At 36.9% G+C, this 21,871-nt stretch overlaps 1 long non-coding RNA gene across 3 annotated transcripts; it reads left to right on the top strand.

The window, feature by feature from the left end:
• The first annotated feature begins 2,915 nt into the window (after positions 1 to 2,915).
• Positions 2,916 to 20,178, top strand: LOC149776065 (uncharacterized). Of its 3 annotated transcripts, XR_016416205.1 has the most exons (6): positions 16,762 to 17,176; positions 17,522 to 17,611; positions 18,460 to 18,656; positions 19,157 to 19,314; positions 19,511 to 19,617; positions 20,070 to 20,178. It is a non-coding gene; the product is annotated as an uncharacterized LOC149776065 (long non-coding RNA). The 3 variants fall into 3 exon arrangements; XR_016416207.1 differs by lacking the exons at positions 16,762 to 17,176; positions 17,522 to 17,611; positions 18,460 to 18,656; positions 19,157 to 19,314 and adding exons at positions 2,916 to 3,084; positions 3,613 to 3,734; positions 7,122 to 7,236; XR_016416206.1 differs by lacking the exons at positions 16,762 to 17,176; positions 17,522 to 17,611; positions 18,460 to 18,656; positions 19,157 to 19,314 and adding exons at positions 3,215 to 3,734; positions 7,122 to 7,236.
• The last annotated feature ends 1,693 nt before the right edge of the window (positions 20,179 to 21,871 follow it).

Here is a 21,871-nt window from a genome sequence, read left to right as displayed (position 1 = left end):
AAATGTAGAGTAGAGCAGGACAACTGAGGGGGTAAATTGGACAAAAAATTGGAAAAATTGGGGAAAATAAGATCTGTCAAAACACAGAGTATAATTTTTAAATACCTGCACAACACCTGGCTAACAGGCGAAGAAACAATCAAACATCGTATGCTGAGGATAATGCCGAAATGCCCTTTATGTAAAACAGCGAACTTCACCAAACTACATACGATTGTCTAATGTGATAAAACTAAACATAATAGGATAAAGTTAATAATGAAAATTTGCAAAAAATATAAGTATAACAAAAATAACATTTTATTCATAGATTTAGACTACGAAAACAAAATCGTTCTAAAATGTATAGACTATATAGTAACTACGATGATATCCTGTGGACAGGTAATACAGATTTTTAAATAAGATACGTGGTAAAAATAAGAATATTAACCACAACAAGAACTCAATACGTCTTACGACCAATAGATACTTACCGTCAGGTTGATATAACGCAATTGATGTTGGAATTGGGGGAGAGAGGGGGAGGGAGGAATAGGTATTACAGACCGAAGGGTCGCGTAGCGCAATTGCGAGCTGATGCCATACCCATACCCCCTCCTCGCACCCCACAACAGCCATATTTCAAAGAAAATTTCAAATTCTATTTCAAATATTTCAAAGAAACCCATATAACTTTTTTTTTTTTAAAGAGAAAAGGGAAGAAAGGAAGAAAGAAAAAAATAAAAGAATTTTGTAATTTAATTTTTTTTCTTCTTTCTCTGAAAGAAAATTCTAAAGACATATATAGGAAGGGATACAGAGAAAATATAAGGGGGAAGTAAATGGCGATGACATCATGGGGCTAAGTCACAGGGCTCAGTGAAGTGCACAGGCCCATCATGAGTCTTTGAAAACACCCAATGTAGAACATAAACAGACAAAATAAAGACACAAATACATACTGTATAACACTTAGTTTAAAACCCTACTAACTTCTCCCGCACTGCATGGTTGACCACTATAGAATAATGTGGTCTCATAAATACGTTTGGATCTTTCAATAAAGCATAATCAGATAAACTAAATAAAGGAGGCCTAACGCGACCCAGGAAAAACACATAGAGAATAAAGAAGCGTGAACCTTGGATCGAGCGTAACCTACCTATCAACATCTTTAAAGACTATTATGAGGAACGACACATATTATCACTCGAATAATAAAATAGGAAATTATTTTTTTTAAACAAAATCTAAATAGTACACCATTCCATCGTCAAAATTAGAAAACCATAGAACACATTAAAAGATACAATATAACATCATAAAGGAAGAAATACAACTGGGAAAGATATTTGATCTATACTTGCTGTCTCAAACATAAAGAAAATATAGCATACACACAATATAACACCATTACATATAGCAAACACTGAGACCTAGGCGACATATAGCAAAGGTTACAAAACATTTCAAGGGAAGGAACTTCGAGCAAGGTGAGGGAAACCAGACTCGGACGAACAACCCTTTAGATAACACTATGGAAACATAAATACCCCATCAAAAATTCTAAAAACTAAATTTTTTTATATAAAATTTTGTTTTAATAAAACGTAGAACACATCTGAGGGGGAAATACACAAATATAAAATACTTTTTATTTTTTTTTGGAAATGGGGGCATCTGTCCGGTGCCCCCACCCCACTCCCAAAAATGTGTGTGTGTGTGTGTGTGTGTGTTATTATACCCAGTACATTACTTGCAAAATATATATGGTGCTGACATTTTCGGCAAGAGGGAGACCTACCGATATTCTGCATATAATTATTTTAATGTTTTTCAGAGCGAGAGTATTGGGGCCTGATCTGTTCAATATATTTCTCAACTGATACAGCAGGTATAATCAGAGGCGTAGCTGGGGGGGGGGGGGGGGGAAGGGGAGTACATATGTCCCCGGGCGCCAAGGTACAGGGGCGCCAAAATGAGGCTTACAACGTTACATTATAATAAGTAAACAAGGGTAATATTCAAAAATGTGATTAAACGGGGAGGGGGCTGGGGCGCCAATTTTATAGTTCGTCCCCGGGCGCAAAATATCATAGCTACGCTTCTGGGTATAATAGAGACCCCCTCCCCCGTGTTTGCCACAGAGCGCTCGTGTAATATACGGTTTAATACAAAATACATGATTGTGGGCAGGAATATACAAATTTTGGTCGATATACATGATCGTTGGTATCTATTCAAACGAGGGCCATGCAATACATTAGCAAATTCCTACAGTATTTTAAGGCAGGCGATTACGAATTATTTAAACCACGTTTTTCATCTGTCACAGATTTTATAATCATTTTGAAGTGGCTGCTTTATCTCGAGGAAAACGAGCGGTAAGTGTTATACAAAACAAAATCTTAATAGCAATTTGATCACTTTTGCGTCATTTGACAGTAAGAATAGTAATAAATAGAGGATAATTTCTTTTCCTACGTTAGGCCTAATACCTGGTATGTTTTTTAGTGTGGTACACACACAAAAAACAACCCCAAAACAACACTAACAACATTTTAAAAAACCCACAAAAACGAGTGCCGTGCCGAAGCCACGGGCTAAAATGCTTTATTATTATTTTTTTTATTTATAGCATCAATCACAAATTGAAATATATACAGTATTAGCGTTGGAAAAGAAAGTTTTCTTTTTGTTATATTTTTTTTCTCACCCTAGCGAAACACTTTCTGCAAATGACCTTAATAAAGAAAAATAATAAATTAACCTAAACCACTTTGAATGTCGACCGTATCTTTTATTTACACGGCATCATGCGCGGAAGAAAATACCAACTGAACCGGGATTTCAGACAGCAGATGAATTGAAGTTGATTCATTGAACATCATTAGCAATTGTACAATCAAACAGATGCAACAATGAAAAGTGCCATAATTTATCTGATGGCATGTAAAGAAGCTGCTTAAATTATAGTATTTAAAAGTTTCTTTATTTTGTAAGAGCTCAAGAAATTAATTCTGGTTTGAAAGACAAGATGACGGTAAAACTCAGAAGACGTAGCTGTACAGTACCGTTGGTGTTGAAGACATCATAATAAAGGTAACTGCGTTAACTTCGCTTTTTGTTTGGTAATTTGTTGGATATTATCTTTTGCTGATCTTCTTTGAGCTTGGAGTAAATTTTACATTCGGAACATTTTTATTTGCACTTATCTGCTTAATATGTATTGCTGGGATATCATATAGAATATGAAGTCAGTATAATGGTACTATATTTTACATATTTGAATGATAAAAGACTGGTAAATGATATAATGATAAACTACAAAATAAATAATTTGCCCATTATCCCAAATATGTTAATTAAAACAAACATTGAATGTAAATTCAGAGATAATGAGCAGTTGTAAGAAGTAAGAAATAACATTTTATCCATTGAACCTGTTATGTGTTATCATCATCAGTTTTAAAATAAACACATGGAGACAAGTTTGCTTAAATTCTAAAATTAACACACACACACACACACACACACACACACACACACACACACACATATGGTATTTTAATCTAATACAGAAATGGTGACATTGATATATGCAGACCAATAGTTTTTTTTCTTCTACAGATATAAATTAAAAAGCCTAATTCTGAGAGTTTCACCTACAACATTCATGATGGGAAAGGGCCACTAATTAAGAGCTGACATATGTGGAAGAAAAATACCATCCATGTTGAAAAGGGCTAGAGGTAATGTGAGAAAACATAATTTATCAATCTTATTTAACATTATTGTTGATATTTTATCTCAACTGGTTTAAAGGCTAAGTGGGTTTATGTAATGGCCCAGAGTGTGTTATTTATTTCACATCCCCTTCTGTCTTTCAACAGTAAGAAATTAGCTACTTTGGAGTCCATAGTTCTGATCAATTTGTTTATATAAAACTTGGTTTTGGGCTTAAATCAACATCTTGGATAAATCTAATAATGAGCAAAATCCAAGTATATACATGTGATCATGTATAAGATTAGTTGAGTTTTTTAACCAGCCTAAAAGCCATACTTCCACAATGTAGGCTAAAAGCATTAAGTTGTCCTTGAAGTTTGATGAGTGTTAACCATTAATAATAATAAGGTGATCTTTCATCTGAGTATGCTACCACCGCATGCAATATTTATACATGTAGTGCAGTTTTTACTAAACTTAGAATACATGCTTATATAAATGAGATCTAGATTGAAGAAGTGAAGATGCATACAAATACATGAGGTTATAACCACTACTGCTGATTCAAGTTTGATCATGCTTGGCCATTGGGCTTATATAGTCAAGTTTCACAATGATGCTTATTATGAGTGTGATAAAGGTATGGTAGTGAAGTGACCTTGCATCTGATTGGCAGAGTTTCTTATGATTTGCACAACAGTGTTTATGATCCAATTTAGATCTGACTTGTTTAATTATTTGCTTGTATGTCTGAGGCTATAAGCAAAATCTATGCATATAATGTGGTGGTTCTACATCTCACTAGCCATTCTTGCTACTGCTCTTAAAACTATTTCTCATTAATTTTATCAGACTTGGTGAATAGATTTATCTCATCAAGATATAGCAAAAGAGCAATTTTGTAAAAAAAATATTCATTCATATTAAACTCAAATTCTGCATCTGATTGGTTGACTTGCAAATACTATAAGGGCTCTATTTCTGACAAAAAGATTATTTTGATCTAATGTAGCAGAAATGCTTATATGATCAAAACATTGAACATATTTGATGACAAATAAGAAATAGTTTTTCATGCAAATTTGATAAACATTGATAAATCGGTTCATATCATTAAAAGCTTGGAAGAGTTTGATTACATGCGAGACCATCACATATTAATCATTCTTTATTTAGAGAATTATTTTTGTCAGGATTTAGTAAAATATGTAAAATCAATATGGACTGGTTTTGTTATGTACAGCAACACTAGTTGTTTACTGAGTACTGAGGGAATTGGAGTAAGGCAAGGGTACATTGCAGTAGGTAACCTGGTTGACTTGATAACAGGATTTTAACACAAACATTTTTATCAGGAGTCTAGCATACTAACCATTGATTCACTGCAGATCCTGCCCCCATTAGTCACCTTTTAATACATAAAGCATTTGGGTTTTTTATGTCACAAATCCCATAGGGATTAAAATTAACATCATAGGTCTCACTGGATAGTTTCGTATTTTGACATCCCTCTAATTTTTAAGGTAGAAGGCATGAACCTAATTATCACAAGCCTAGCATTTATAAATTTACACATAAGCTAAATCTATAATGTGGTTCAGATTTACTTTGAGTTAGGCATGGAAATAGGTTGGCTTGTTGGTGACTGCCTGTCACAGTTAGATGAGCATTGGAGATCATATGCGTAACTTAGTCTGCAAATGAGCTGCCGACTTTTATTTGTGTCTGCTACAGAGGTAAATATAAAAAAATCTTGATGGTAGAGGGGTGATGAAAAGTATGCTAATTTGTTATAGTACTAGTGAACTTTATTCATGCATAAGGCACATACTGATTCTTTTAGTTGCCTTGTCACAGAAAAATATTGAAAATAGCTATTTCTAGTAAAAAATGAATGTAAAATGTACCTGCATCCTTTGACCCTACCAGAACCAAACTAAAAGCTCAAATTTGTGCAGCTGCTTTTGCTCATCACAAACATAATTGGGAGTATAACTGCTAACCCTACCCTCTAGCACACATTTAAGATCTTTAGAGTTTTTAAATACAACCTTCTAATTATACAAGTTTCATTACATTGGTCAATAATTAGTCACATGTGATGACACTTGTAACTAATCAAACCACAGCAACTGAGAGCAGACTAAGCACTAATATTTATATGGTACAGTGGCAATATACAGTCTGTCTGCCGCAACACATGAAACAAACTGGACAAATCTGAAAGCCTTGAATTTGACTTTATTTATCTGTATGGTAGAACAGAACCTGAGTTGAAAAGCTTTTAAAGAAAGACCTTGATATCAAACCTAATAATAACTGCAGGAGTTATATTATGGATAATTAACCATTCTCTCAGTTTCAAACTGGGCATTCCATCCCATGGGGTTCTAAATGTAAACCAAGTGTAACTGATATCCTAATGAACTGTAAAGACCATAGCAGCACAACAGCAGGGGACCAGATATGTCCAGATCCAGAAATCATAGACCAGTTTCAAACTGATGATGAACCACATAAAAATTACACATCTGCTAGAACTTATGTTATGAAGATAACTTAAATTGCATTATTATTAATCCTCCTCCTCACATTCATCATAATTGAGATGCATCATATATGTTTTATTGTAAAATAGTTTATGCAGCATAATTCAGTGAAGACCTTTGCTGCCAATTTACCAGTGAACCATTTGTTTCAATGAACATATTTTATGTTGTAACAAGGAGCATCATTTAAACATTATGATACACTTATCATACCTGTATATGAAATCTTAATACTAACACTTATACTTGCAATACTATTACTAATAAAAACACCTGCATTGACAATTTGATTATGTTCAATTGGACTTGTATCTAAATGATCGCCAGCTGTATGAAAAGACATATTTTAATATATAGATATTGGATGGAATATTAGTTACCACAATTGAATAGTCATATGATAAATGATATATTATTTTAAACAATATATATTTGCAGTGAAACATACTTTTACATTATTTTCCCTTAAATTTCATTTATAGAGCAGTATACTCTGCATTCATTAAATTACTGAAATGGTTAATAATACAACAACAAATACTGCAACTTCCAGAATCACAAAAATCAAAAGATATAAACAAAAACTTCCCTACATGTATCAACAGTTGTCACTTAATAGACAGAACTATGAAGATTTAGAATAGGATGTTAACAAATTAGGTATTCAAGTTAAAAAGAAAAAAATACCAAGTAAGCTTACTACCAAAAAATCAAACAATAACAGTGAATTTTAGTACATTCCCAGGAAACAGAATATATGATTTTTCTTAACTTGATCTGATACATATTAAATCTATAGAAAATTATTCATATTGTATGACTAAAATATTATGTAAACAAAAATTCCATCACTTTTTTCAGATGCAACATGCATACCCCAACCCATCCTTCTTGATCATAAACTATACCAGCATTCCACTATAAGATGGGGAGCTGTAGTGGCTCAGTGGTTAGCTTTCTGGACCTGTGAAATAAGGTAGGTTCAAATTCTACCATCAGACCAACCTGGGTTAGCTACCATGGTGTGTCCTTGGGCAAGGCACTATACTTAAAGTGCCTTGGCACTAAATAACTTACTTGTGTTGGTTTACCATAAAAGGCCAAACCAAACACAAAAAAACAACAACTTTAAAATATGAGTTTTGTCAATACTAAGTAAATGAAAATCATACTGAAGAAATGTTTTTGTTAATACAGTTTAATGGATCTAAAAAATCTCTTTCTTCTGCAGGAGTTTAAAATGTTAAATTAAAAAGGTCATGGTACACATTGCTTTGTTCGTACACATCAGGCTCCGTAACCCATATCCAACTAAAAATTTTAGTAGAGTCTGAATAAAACATATTTTAATCTGGATGATAATATTCTTTCTCCATTCATATATTACACCACCAAGATTGATCCAAATAAGATTACATTTTACTATAACACTGAGGATGAGTATGCCTCTTAACAACTGACAAATGTGGAGAGAATGGAGTTAAACTGAACTTTGATTTCTTTTCAACCATAGCACAACATGATCATTTATTATGAAAAAACCTGAATAAAGTTGGAGTTCAAAACCATGACAGTCTTGATACAATATAAATTCAATATATTATTGTTGTCTTGAGGTATAGTTCTGTATATTACAATCTCACACAAGATCAGGATATATTTTAGTACCATACAGTTAATTCGGGATTGTGTTAATACCTATTCTGGTGAATGAACATTAAATAAGATTTACTATTTTGGAACCAGTTGCAATAAAGTTTACTAAACAAGAGAAAATATGACTTTACTATAATATCTAAAATGTAAAATCTGCAAACAGAATACTTGCTAGACTTTACACTTCAACCATATCATCATATTTATTTGAAATGAATTTATACAGATGGCATTAAATTGGGTTTCAGGCTGGTAATGACAATGGTAGTAGTGAATAGGGACGGTCTAGGGACTAGGGAACTTCCATGTTAAAAAGGGTATATCCACTCTGGGGACTATGTAATTTAACATGGGAGAAAAAAAAAATCCATTCTAGGGACAAGGGGAATTTAACATGGGAGAAAGAAAAAAAACTATTCACTCTAGGGACAAGGGAAATTGAACATGGGGAATAAATCGTGGGACTGTCTTGGGACTAGGGGAAATGGAACAGGGTCGGGACCCTATTTTAATAAGGTCCCGACCTGATGGGGCTATGAAAATGGAACAGGCGAAAATTGAAACAGGGAGGGGTCTCTATTTTTTTATTATTTTTTTAAACAAAAAAATAAAAAATGGGGTAGGCAATTGAAAGTCAAGATCTTTTCGAGAGATAGGAATGGCCCTGAAAAGGGCCTTTGGTTTTATGTTAATATACCCTTAACATAAAGGGCATCTGTGACATCTTCTTCTTGACCTTAGGCTGCGCCTGACTGCAGGACCATAGATTAAGACTCTTTTGAGGCATCCTTGATGCTCCACATAAGATTCTTCGCATCCACAGGCTGGTGTCTGTCCTGTGGATAACTGTCCAGTTGGATCGGACATACATTGATATGTCCGTCCGGAACATCATCGAAGACACAAGCGTTGAAGATTGTACGTCGGTCCACATGTTGGGGTGCTGAGTAACAGGTGAAGGAATGCAGTGAACTGTACTTATTTATAGGGGGAGGAAGGATTGAAACGGATTGAGTTTGTTGACCAATCCAAACACGCGTTACAAAATTCAGTCCGCCCACGTCCAATCCGAAGAGAGCAGTCTTTGACGTCACATAGTCTATATAGATTCGCTAGTGCCTGTGCGCAGTCAATCTAAGCGACAGTTTTTCAACATGACGGAAACTCAGAAAACGATCAGTTGGGGTGCACTGATGGTGGAGACTACCCAAGGGAACCCAGACTTACTTTCAGAAGAGGTGAATTGGGATTTTGTGGATTTTTTTACCTTGCAAGAATTTGTTCCTGAACCTTCGTCACCTTCTCCTTCATTACCGCACATGGAAAATTTTAGACAGAGACAGAAAGAAGAATTGGAGAAATTTATACAACAGCAAAAGGAAGCAGAACAAGCTTTTCTCCTACAGCAACAGCAGCAAGAAGAAGAGGTAAGAAAAAAACAAGAAGAAGAAGAAGCAGCAGCAAAGAAACAAGGGTGTCAAAATCAAACGGTCACAGTACTGTTAGACATTTTAGCGGAGTTAAGAAGTCTGAAACAAATGTATCAGACTTCTTTATTACGGCCGAAGAGAATACGACCTTCCCAAGCTAAACACTCCAACCCTGTGACTACGCCTACTGCACCACCCTTAGTGATTTCAACGAAATCATCATCAACAGTACGCAGTCCAGAAGTAGGCCTTGGCCATGGCAAAGGCTTAAGACAGTTAAAGTTGATTGTTTAAACTCACCCCTTACACCAAAAAAGGCCCTTTTCAGGGCCATCCACGTCTCTCGAAAAGAGATAGACTTTCAGTTGCCAATAACTAAAAAAAAACATTTTACCCAATAGTACCTGTCTGTGTATGAGTGTGCGTGAGTGTAGGTTCTCATTTTAAAATCAAAACCCAAAGACACTTACCTTTTATAATTAATTTATTCTTTTATAAATATTTACAATTCACAATTCACAACAGAGCACTTTAAAAAGTTCATAGACTTATTCTGTCTCATTGTTCACTCTCTGTTTTTTTAATTTCTTCACCGTCATAGTCTTTTCCTCCTCTTCCTCCTCACTTTCTTCCCTTCTTTTCTTCTCCTGTTTCTTTTTCTTCACCTGTCTGTTTTCTTCCTCTTTGTCTTCCTCTTCCTCTGAAGAATCCCTCTCTTCTTCTGACTCCTCTTGTTTCTTTTTTGGGCAGTCTGGTGACCAATGTCCTTTTTCTTGACAATAATAACAGGTATCTTGACTTTTGTCTCTTCTAACCCCTTTTTTTTCTTTTTTGACGGTCTGGACACTCTGAAGACCAATGCCCTTTCTTCTGACAGATATAGCAAGTATCTTGACTTTTATCTTGAAAGGAAGGAGAGTATTCCCTCGGCTGGTCTGAAGAGAATTTTCTAATGACCCCTCGCAAAGCTCTGATGAAACGTTCCATCTGGGTAGTCTCTTCCATCGTTGTGCTCGGTTTGAGAGTGAAATGAATAGTGAAAGGACAAGACACATACCCTTTATATACGCTGGTCTGCTATGACTATAAATTAGTCCATGGTGTTTAAACTTTAGTCATTTGACTTTTTGCTATCGAGATGAAATGATCCAATTCATTTGAGAAGAAAGAAGAAGAAAGTAAGAGGCAGAAACGTGATCTATCGCCTCGTACCAGGGCTGAAGTCTTGGCACAAATTCATGCCAGTGATTTTGAAGAGGACATGAGTGAACCAGAATCCAAACCCTCTAAACAAAGTTTACCACCCTTAGTCAACCCTGAAAAGTACTATGACAATCGAGAGACGGAAAAGCGTCCCTCTAGAAAATTTAGAACTACGGCTTACAAATACACAGTGAAGTTTAAAGATTTCAAGTCTGAAGTACTGTTAGAGAAAGCAGAAGGGTTCATCACCGACATGTGGGATTCTTTGCTCACCACACTCAAGCGACAATGTCAACCCAAAGAAGATGATCGATTGAGACTTTCCATACAACATGACAGCTTGAAATCCCCTGTTTGGATCGAGTTTAGCAGCCCTGCAGAATTGACCACTTCCAAAGTCATGGACAAGATTCAACACGTGCAACAATCTAATGACCAGTTTGACATCACCGATGGAAAAGCCACACTGGACATGACCCACGTCTCTCCTCCTCAAGGGACCGGACAATGCAGAAAGACCTTACTGGTCAACAACCTTCGCATTACCAAAACAAGTCTTGTCCAAATTAACAATTTTCAAGACCACATGTGTTTAGCCCGAGCCATCGTGGTGGGATGAACCTATGCCGACAAGAACGACACGGTAGAATGGAAAAGAGCCTGGGAGAACATTCGAAAATCGAACCGAGCCAAACAACGAAATGAAACAGAACTTCTGTTACAACAAGCATGCCTGTCCAAAGACACATCCTGTGGCATTCCTGAGATGCAAAAATTGCAAGATGCCCTAGCTCCACGATTCACCTTGAAAGTGCACCCTCAAGAAGTGCGCGGGTCTCTGTTGTTTCGAGGGAAAGACTTTAAGGATGGAAAATACATTCACCTCTATCATCACGATGACCATTTCGATACCATTACCACTATCACTGGATTCCTGGGATACAAATATTACTGTGAGAAATGTGACTTATGATGGTTATAATAATCGAGAGCAACACAAACATTGTGGATCGAAATGCTCAGGATGTTTGGCCTCTCAACCCTGTCTGAGCGAAGGGCAAGAACCAGTGCATTGTCCTGCTTGTCTGCGCACGTTTGTCAGCCCTGCCTGTTACCAACAACATCTGAAGATGCAAGGTTCACAGAAGAAATGTGCTTGTCAACTCCTGAGATTGTGCCCAATGTGTGGACAAGGTCTATGTATCAACAGTACCAAGGCACACGTATGTTCAGGAAAGAAAAAATGTCACATTTGTCACTGCATCGTGGACTTGGAACACCAATGCTACGTGCAAAAATACCAATCCCAACCAGAGAAAGAGGATGGTCACAAGAAGAAGAAAGGCAATTTCATCTTTTTCGATTTCGAATGCATGCAAGAGACCGGTATTCACATTCCTAATTTCTGCGTGGCTTATCGAGCGTGCGAGAAGTGATTCAAGAACCTATCTTGAGTTATTGCCCTCACTGCAGTAAGATTCCTGGAGGGCGTGAAAAAATCTTTCAAGGACCGAACACACTAGCCGATTTCACACAATGGGTCTTAGACCCCATCGACAAGACGTGGAGTAAAGAGGACATCGAACATTATTATGGAGAATGTCATCACCATGCCACGGTGATGGCTCACAATTTCTCCGGATACGATGGACAGTTTCTTTTGAGATGCTATACGGAACGTGGTATCGAGCATCCTAAAATCACTTTGAACGGAGCCAAAATCATTTTCATGCATGTGGGACAAGTGCAGTTTAAAGATTCGATGAGCTTCTTAGTCATGACTTTGAATCGAATGCCTAAAATGTTTGGAATGACAGAAATGGCTAAAGGGTACTTTCCACACTTTTTCAATACAGAAGCCAATCAACACGCCGTTCTACCCCATTTGCCTCAGGCTCACTATTACGACCCTGACAACATGCGTACCGAACGAGAGACTTTCTACGCTTGGTACCAGGCTCACGCCTCCGACCCTTTCGACTTTCAGGAAGAAATGCTAAAGTATCGTCGTTCCGACATAGACATTTTACGGCGATGCTGTGGAAAATTTCGAGAACTGTTCATGGAACACGGAGGGGTTGATCATTTAAAAGAGGCTTGCACCATTGCCAAAGCGTTTTCCTTAGTCTACCGACAACGATTCATGCTTGAAAACACTGTGGCTGTCATCAGTCCTCAAACGACCAACTATGTCAAACGTCAATACTTGGTCAAAGCCCCATGCTGGTTGCATTACTTGTGCGACAAGGAAGACAAATGGATTCAGCATGCCCGCAACGGACAGGGCGAAAAGATCATCGGAATGCATTCGGTCGATGGCTGGGACTTAGAAAACCCCAAGATCATGTACGAGTTTAACGGTTGCTTATTTCACGGATGTCCCGTCTGTTACCCTGACCGCGGCACTAAAAATCAGTTCTTACAACGAACCATGGAAGACTTGTACCAGGCCATTTGTCAGCGAGGCCTAAAGTTAGAACAGGAAGGATACCAAGTGGTGGAAATGTGGGAACACAAATACAATCACCGTTTGAACACCGATCCCGAGTTTAAACGCCTCATGGAAAGTTACCAGTTCATGGACCCCCTGAACCCAAGTGATAGTTTGTACGGAGGAAGGACCAATGCCACCTGTTTGCTGTACCAAGCTGACGAAGAGAAAGGAGAAGAAATCAAATACTTGGACGTGTGTTCACTGTATCCCTACGTGTGCAAATATTGTTGCTTTCCTGCAGGGCACCCACAATTGTTCACCGAACACATCGACCTAAAAAACATTCGACAATACGAAGGCTTGATCAAGTGCAAAGTTTTTCCTCCCACGAACCTATACCATCCCGTCTTACCTCGCCATTGCCAAGGCAAACTTATGTTTCCTTTGTGCCGTACTTGTGCTGAAACGTGCAACCAAGATCAACCTTGTCATCACACCCAGGAAGAACGGGCCTTGACGGGGACATGGGTCAGCGTAGAATTGTTCAAAGCTCTGAACATGAGATACCAACTGTTAGAAGTGTACGAAATTTGCCACTTTCCCAAGACACAATAATTCCACAAGGGTGACCCCACGCAGAAAGGCATTTTCGCAGACTACGTGGATGCCTTTTTGAAACTGAGCAAGAAGCCAGTGGCTATCTGTCCTGGTGTCACACTCCCGAAGACCAAAAGACATTCAGAGAGAAATTCTGGGCACAAGAAGGCATTACTTTAGATCACATTGAGAAAAACGAAGGCAGGCGATCGTTTGCCAAAGTGATGTTAAATTGCTTGTGGGGTAAAATGGCACAATGACCGTGTTTACCCAAGACGGAGTATTTGACCGAACCTTCCCGCTACTTTCAGATGATTCACTACAAAGCCAAATTCATGAAACACGTGGACGTCGTTCGTGAGGATTTGATCTTGGTGAATTACGAAGAAGATCTGAACTTTGTAGAAGATGACCCCTTTGGAAATGTCATCATTGCAGCTTACATGACAGCTCATGCTCGCTTAAAATTGTACGAAGCTTTAGAACTGTTAGGGGAACGTGTCTTGTACTTTGACATAGACAGTTGCATTTATATCGATCACCCGAGTCAACAGCACCCTGACATCGAAGGAGACCGTTTAGGAGCCTGGACAGACGAGCACCCCGATGACAAGATTCTAAGTTTCGTCAGTGGCGGTCCCAAAAATTACGGCTACGAATACTGGGACAAACAAGGAGAAGTGCACACGAAGTGTAAAGTGAAAGGACTTACTCTGAATTATCGTACCAGTCGAGTGGTCAACTCTGGCGTATTGAAAGAAGCCTTGCAGTCTAGAGAAAGTGACCACCTATCAACCCAACAAGATTGTACGTTCACCCACACACCACATCGTCAGTCGACCCTTGGAAAAAGTCTATCAAATCGTGTAGCAGAAGCGAGTGCGGCTTCCCACCCACTTTACTTTGCCGTATGGACATGTCGGTATAAAACATTGGTTGTAAGAGGATAGCCACCCACCAGAAGGATGACTTCGCCACAGCAAGAATCGAGTGAGAAATCCAGTGAGAACTCCAAGTTCAAACCCTACCATTTTCCAGTCTTCTTACCTGACTATTGTGATTGTGCCCGTCGATTGGACACGTTTCAAAAATGGCCTACGGATAGGGAAGGATTACCTTCTTCGTATGTTCTAGCTAGAACAGGATTTGTCTACTTCGGACCTGAGTCAGGATTTGGATACGAAGTACAGTGTTTCGCTTGCGGACTGAAGTTACGAATGGATCTATGTATCTACAAAGATTCAGCTATTCTGGAACATACTCGATGGTCTCCGCACTGCCCTTACCTTTCAATGGCCTTTCCACCCATTAATCTACGGTACAATTATGATGGTACCTTAGAGACGGTACCTTCCAAAACTAGACGTAAACACATTGCATCCTATTTCATTGTTGTTTCTTTTCCACATAATAGCTTATTTTTTTATAAAATGTTAAACTTTACTAATCTTTTTTCAAGATCACTTTAGTTTGCAAAAATATATCTTGTCATTTATTGGCATTCTACATTGAATTTTGTAAACTAGCTATAAACCTGACCTAATTACTCAACTTAACTGCTGACAGAAACAGTCTACAGTAAATGTATTTCATTTTTATAGCTCGATGGATAAACATTACATCTTTTAAAGCTGTGCACAGAATAGGCCGACATATCACGAGTCAGGAAAACATGGGGGTGGTATCCTCTGTGTCCAAAATTAATATCATTTTGAATAGAATGTTCTAGTGACAATTGCCTCTTTTCAAATGGTAAGCATTGCTTTTTTTTATTTTCGTCAATCTGTCAAATTCGGTATGCATTTTGCTTTAATATTTGAGATGGAAACATTAGGTGCATAGAAATGTCAGACAGCATTGTACATCATGGATGGTGTCCAACATACTTTTATGATCATAAAACAAAATCCCATTTTTTAGTTATGGCCACAGATTTAAAAAATATTCATCCAAGCTAAATATAATAATAATAATAATGAGGACTTTGTATAGTGCCTAATCTTTAGAAGCTCTAAGCGCTTTGCAACATTAGACAACATAAAAACATACACAATGATATGATTACAAAAACAAACACCATGCAATTAGAAAACATAAAAAACATGCTGAGAATATTTAAGGTAGTTAACATTATTAAGTCATTAAGTTTGTTTTTGTAGTCAGAATAAGTAGTTTTGAGAGCACTCTTGAATGGGATCACTGCGTCTTTGTGTCTAAGTTCAGTGGGCAATTCATTCCATGTTGCTGGGCCCTGGTATGCAAAAGAATGCTGTCCATGTGACTTTGTTTTCATAGTGAGAATAATGAGTATATGATTGTCGGAAGAGGAGTGTAAGTATCTTGCTTGTGTGTACACATAGGTGAGGTCGGATAGGTATGTTGGACTAGAGTCTGTCAGTAAAACGTAGCACAGAGAACTAATGTTGTGTTTGATTCTGGATCGAATGGATAGCCAGTGTTGGGTACAGAGCAGCAGGGAGGTGTGCTCTGATTGTGGTACTCTAAGTATGATCCAAGCAGCTATGTTTTGAACTTTTTGAAGTCTCTGCAGTAGATATTAAGATGAACCAGACAGAATTGAGTTACCATAGTCCAGTCTTGAAAGTAGTAATGAACACACAAGTGTTTTAGTGGCATCAACTGAAAGATATCTGAGAATGGAGCTGATGCGTCTCAGCTCAAGATATGCAGCCTTGCATATGTTCATGACATGTTGGTGCAATGTGAGAGTACTGTCCAGAGTAACACCTAGGTTTTGTACTGATTGTGTGAATTTAATGTTGGTGTTGCTGATATTTATTGTGTGAGGTAAAGGATGTGAATGAGAAAGTCTTTGTGTTGTAATCAGAATGGCCTCAGTTTTATCATCATTCATCTGCAGCTTGTTACAAGTCATCCATGATTTCACATCAGAAATGCACATCTCTACACCTTGGATGGTAGCATCAACTTCAGTTGGGTGGCTAGATTTGTATATTTGGGTGTCATCAGTGTACAATTGGTGAGACACTGGATGATGATCTATGACACTTGAGAGCAGCTGAGTGTATAGAGTGTAGAGAACAGGTCCAAGAACAGACCCCTGTGCAACACCACAACATAGATCAACTGGGCTGGAGTGTAATCTATTTGCAGACACAATTTGTGTCCTGTGGCAAGGGCAATATGCAGATTGTACATTGCTAAAAACTCTGTTTGAATTCAGACAAGATGCAAGCTGGGATTGAACAACCTTTTGTAAGATTTTTTATATGAATTGGAGATTAGAAACCGGGCAGTAGTTCTTTAAATCCTTATGGTGTAGTGTTAGTTTCTTCAGCAGAGGTTTTACAATGGGAGTTTTGAAAAATGATGGAAATTATGCTGATGAGAGAGAGGTATTAATAACATCAGTTAGTGAAGGCAATACTGGATCTAAGCACTCAAGCAGCAGTAATGTTGGAATTGGATCAAGTTCACATGACTTTGGTGCACTCTAGGATGATTATTTAAAGATGAAAATCTCAAGTGGAAACCTTTCTGGTCAGCCATCTCATCCAAAACCTCCTGAAATGGAGAGTATTTTGCAGACTCTAAGATTTCCTCTTATCCTGCTGGTATGTTCTATTTAGTTTATCTGGTCTCTTTTTATTTTTTATCAATTGCTTTTATACCATGCCACAATTGGAAATTCTTTATCAAAAGTATGTATAAATTTCATCATTTTTCTGTCTGTTTAATAAGATGTGTTTAAGAGTACTTACTTACTCATGATGCTGTATATATGAGATTAGAAGTTTTGTTAAAAAAGAATGCATTTTGTGATATATTGTATCACTGCTTTATATACAGTGGTCATTGCAACCAGTATGCATTTTGTTTACATGCCAAAAAATCCAGTCTGATTTCTTTGTTTCTTTTTTACTGCAATTAAGGAGTAATGATAATCTTTATACTTGTAGCTGCATCCAGAAGGACAACACCATCACCATCCCCATCCACTCTGGAGTGGAGAATATAAAGATTTCTCTCTGCCAGTTCCTCTGCAAGTAGTAAGTATTGAGGATGGAAAAAAAAATGGACATTATAGAATAATGAAACAAATACTACAGGTGTTGACTTTTATATAATCTCTTATTTCATTTACAGCTCTCTAAATACGAGTAGGTCAATTATACACTGTATTTATGAATTTAATTCTCATCTAAGGTAGTAGAACTGTTTTATGTTTGACAAAATGTTGGGTAATTTGTGGCCATACACTAAAAACACATTTTGTAGCATTTAAAAATGCTTATGTTCAATGCACGTAAAACTCATTGGTTTGTTGTCACTTCAGTTGATAATAGTCATCTTGTAGACATTTTGAATGTTAGTGTTCAATGCTAAGGTCATATACATTGATTCAACATCAAAATTTGTTTGCAAAATGGAAGATTATGACATGAAAGCACAAGCTCTTGTAGCTTAGATACTGTTATTTCAGAACATTGTGAGATGTTAATTAATTAAATTATAGGTCATAAAACATACTGTTCAAGACTTATTTGTGCAAATAAACAATGAATTGTTTTTCATTGATGTGTCGACTGTTCATCATTCCATTGGTTTTTTTATTTTTCTTTCTGATGTATACCATTGTCTTGTGTAAGTCAGACGCCTAAACCATTTACATTGAATGCAGACTTTACAGAAACCAGCAGTGAAACAACATATCCAGGGAATAAAAAAATAAAGGATTATAGGGAAAAGTTTTCATATAAACTGTACAAAAACCATGTATTTCATTCCATAAATATATTTCATTGTTAAACCCATGTTCACTGTACAGATCTTTTTAAGGAGTTTATAATAATGATCTTGATCTTTCAAAACTAATTTCATCACAAATCTGTTACAGATTTCCAGTTCAATGTACTTATGAAACTGGACACAAATATTGAGAATTTGTTGGAGCAGCTGGCCCTCCAAGTTCATACACAAGGCCCAGACACAGAATATAGAGAAGAAATTCTTGCAATGCCATGTGATTCAGTGGAGGAACTAGAGGGCCTTTGCCAGAGGTTGGAGGAGAATCCCAAACTCTCCAAGAAGATGGTAAATTGGGGCTTTATTTTCTGTTTAAAAAAACTGTTATAACCTTTATTTGCTGTTGTGAACTTTAATATGCATTATGCAAGTTCTGCAGTGCCTGTATAATTATTTTTGGGGGTGGGGTGAACATGTAGTGGTCGGCTGTTTTGTCTTACGGATGTAGGCCAAAACATGTTTAGAGATGAACATGTAACAGGTATTTTAATACATATACACTATTACATATTATGTGGCTACTTTAATTCAATCCTTGAGTGAATGTCATTTATGAAGTTAATAGATTCACGGTGGTTAATTTGGTTTATAATTGCTATTAGTACATTGTGTTGCATAGTTAATGTTATCAAATTTTTTTCAAGTTAGAGAAATTAAATTTGCTTGCAAAACCATGGCAAAAAATAACTATATACAAGCATATTTTGTCACATCGATCATGAAATACTACTACTAATAATAATATCAAAATCAAAAAATAGTAATATTATTATTATTATTATTTTCAGATATGATACTTGAGCTCCCTTGGCAGGTTTACAATTGGGGATAGTGTCTGCAGGATGATGAAAAAGCTTAAAACAAAAAGACTGGCCAGAGTATAGTCCAAAGGGACGTAAAGGGAAAAAAGCATTTCAAGAGCTTGTGATATGTCAGGTTTTGATAAGTAAGTATGGCTTGATTTAAATTGTGTTTTTCATGTTACTTGCCAGAGATTTTTAAATGAATTGATAAAGTAACTTGAGACCACATTTCAAAGTACATGTTTTAAAAATATTCCATTGATTATTGCTGGCATTTAGAAAAATGCAATGCATCCTTTGTTGTGAAACTTATTTTAAAACATTGTATTACTCTTGCAGAAGCCTGCTTGAAAACTAATGGCAAAGCAAAGGCAAATGGAATGGAAGAGACCATATCAGAGACCCTCAAATATGCACCCAACCAACGCAGAATGATAAAAAACAAGGTAATCCAAATGACTCTTATTTCATCAATATTGGATTCAGTTTCGTCTTTTAAAGCATAGCATTTGCAAAGCGGATGCATTTCTAAACTGATAACAAAATCAGCTTATCCTATTGCCCAGGACTATCAGAGCTAGAGTCCAGCTAACTACAATATGCATATATCTTGTCTGATCGGACAAGTGCCTCCATTTGGAATTTTTATTCACATGAAATATTTGGATGAAATAAATTCATCTTTGTGCAAATTGACTGCACCATCCACTTGCCAGAAATGACAAGTAAGTGCAAAGTTATCTTGTATCATGGCTTAACGATAGTAAGGGAAGCACAAGTGCAGTGAAGAAAATTTCATACATTTTTATAATGCAGATTAACATGACTTCTGCATATGTAACTAGTGCTGAGATGATATGACTTTATTTAAGCATTACAATTTTGTTTTAATTTGCAGGTGCCTGAGCAGAAGAAGTAATAGATAAACTTTACAGTGGAGTTGGAGACTGATTCTGATTCATAATCTTAATTAAATCTAGAAAATAAACATTAAAGTCATATTAAAATATCTGTTGTATTGTTTCCTTCTTTCATTTTTCTCTTAAAAACAAATGTCTGAACCTTTAGTCTGTAAATTCAGTGGATTCCTTATCAGCCCATCTACTTTTACTTTACACCATGCAACTTTAAAAAAAAATGAATTATCCCTATTGGGGTAGGTCCCCCCAACCCCCCACCCTACTTTGTCAACTTACCTGCCACATTTAAATCTAATGGAAGGCCCTGCTGTAAAGCCTGTTAGTAAAACTACCCAACAAGAGGATTTCATACATTTGCAACTCCTAGATGGATGGTAATGTTTTCATTTTTGTAATGTAGATTTGGACATTCTTGCCACCAGTATGGAATATGTGTTTCAGAAACACAAGCAGCTTTCATCAGATTTGCATATAGGTTTTATATGTTGTGAGTATGTTGTAGGAAGTTTTTTTAAATAACATCATATGAGATGATGCCAGTGGAAATGGCAGAAAAGTGTCTGTATTGTTCACCAACTACACCTTGTTCTTACAAAATGTGGCTGTTACACATTCCCATGATGATGTCACTGACAGCCATCAGTGAGGAATGCCCCAACAAGCATAATACAAATTGCTTCCATTGTAATTGTTACAATTCCATTCTGACCACTCCGGTGTCCTAGTGGTTAGAGCGTCCGCCTCAGAAGCGGGAGGTCATGGGTTCAAACCCCAGCCAAGTCATACCAAAGACTTACAAAAATGGTATTAACAGCTACCTCGCTAGACGCTCAGCATTAAGAGGTTAGTGTTAGGACTGATCGGCCTGGTGTCAGGATAATGTGACTGGGTGCAACATCATACCACATGTTTGCAGCATGATGCCCCAGTGCTATACATCACTACAAACTGCCACACTGCAGACATCGTAGCAATATGACTGAAAAAATTATTCAAGCTACGTTAAAAATCCAATCACACACACACAATTCCATTCTACGATCCAGAACCAACACTAATTCCGTACTACAGTTCTTGCATTTCAATCCAATTTTGCTTTTGAAATGTAGTGCCACTCAATTCATAATGAACCCATTCATTTCAAACACTCGCAAATACTTATTATTCCTGTCTACAACTGAAAAATATCTATATAAAAAAACGTGTAACTGTGTTTTATGCAAGGGCATGGAGATGCACAAAAACTTGCACCTGAAGCTTGAATAAAACCCCGACTGTGGATAAAACTTTACCCATCGATTACCCCAGCTTGGGGATAAATTCCGACCGTGGCGATTTATTATATATCCTATGACTGCTCCAGCTTGACGGCAAAATCCAAGCACATCCCTAAAAAGATAACAAGTATAGTGGCTCTTTACCTTCTGTAAATGCCACTTGAGCTTCCTGATGCTGTTGTATCTGCCATTTGACAGAATCACGAATGTGGATATATTTCTTAATTGCCTCTAGTTGTTGAGCTAGTTTAGCTGTATGAAATTCCTTTGTGCAGACTCACTCATTATTAATATTACAACAGTGATTTAATTACACATCACCTGTCAGCACACCGATGATAAGTCAGTTATTTTATAACACACCAACAAGCTTGCCCCTTGCACCCCCCCCCCCCTTTTTTTTATTTGAGCACCTGTGGACATGAATCTGCAAGGCTCAAATTGTCATTTTTAATATAAGATCTCAACATTTTTAAGGCCTTAATTTTAAAGACATCCTTAAA

This window comes from Sinohyriopsis cumingii, chromosome 18 (genome assembly GCF_028554795.1).
Source record: "Sinohyriopsis cumingii isolate HCF-2022 chromosome 18, ASM2855479v2, whole genome shotgun sequence".
Classification (NCBI taxonomy): Eukaryota; Metazoa; Mollusca; class Bivalvia; order Unionida; family Unionidae; genus Sinohyriopsis; species Sinohyriopsis cumingii.
The sequence above is the reverse complement of the archived record's forward strand: the minus strand, read 5'-3'. Positions and strand labels throughout refer to the sequence as shown.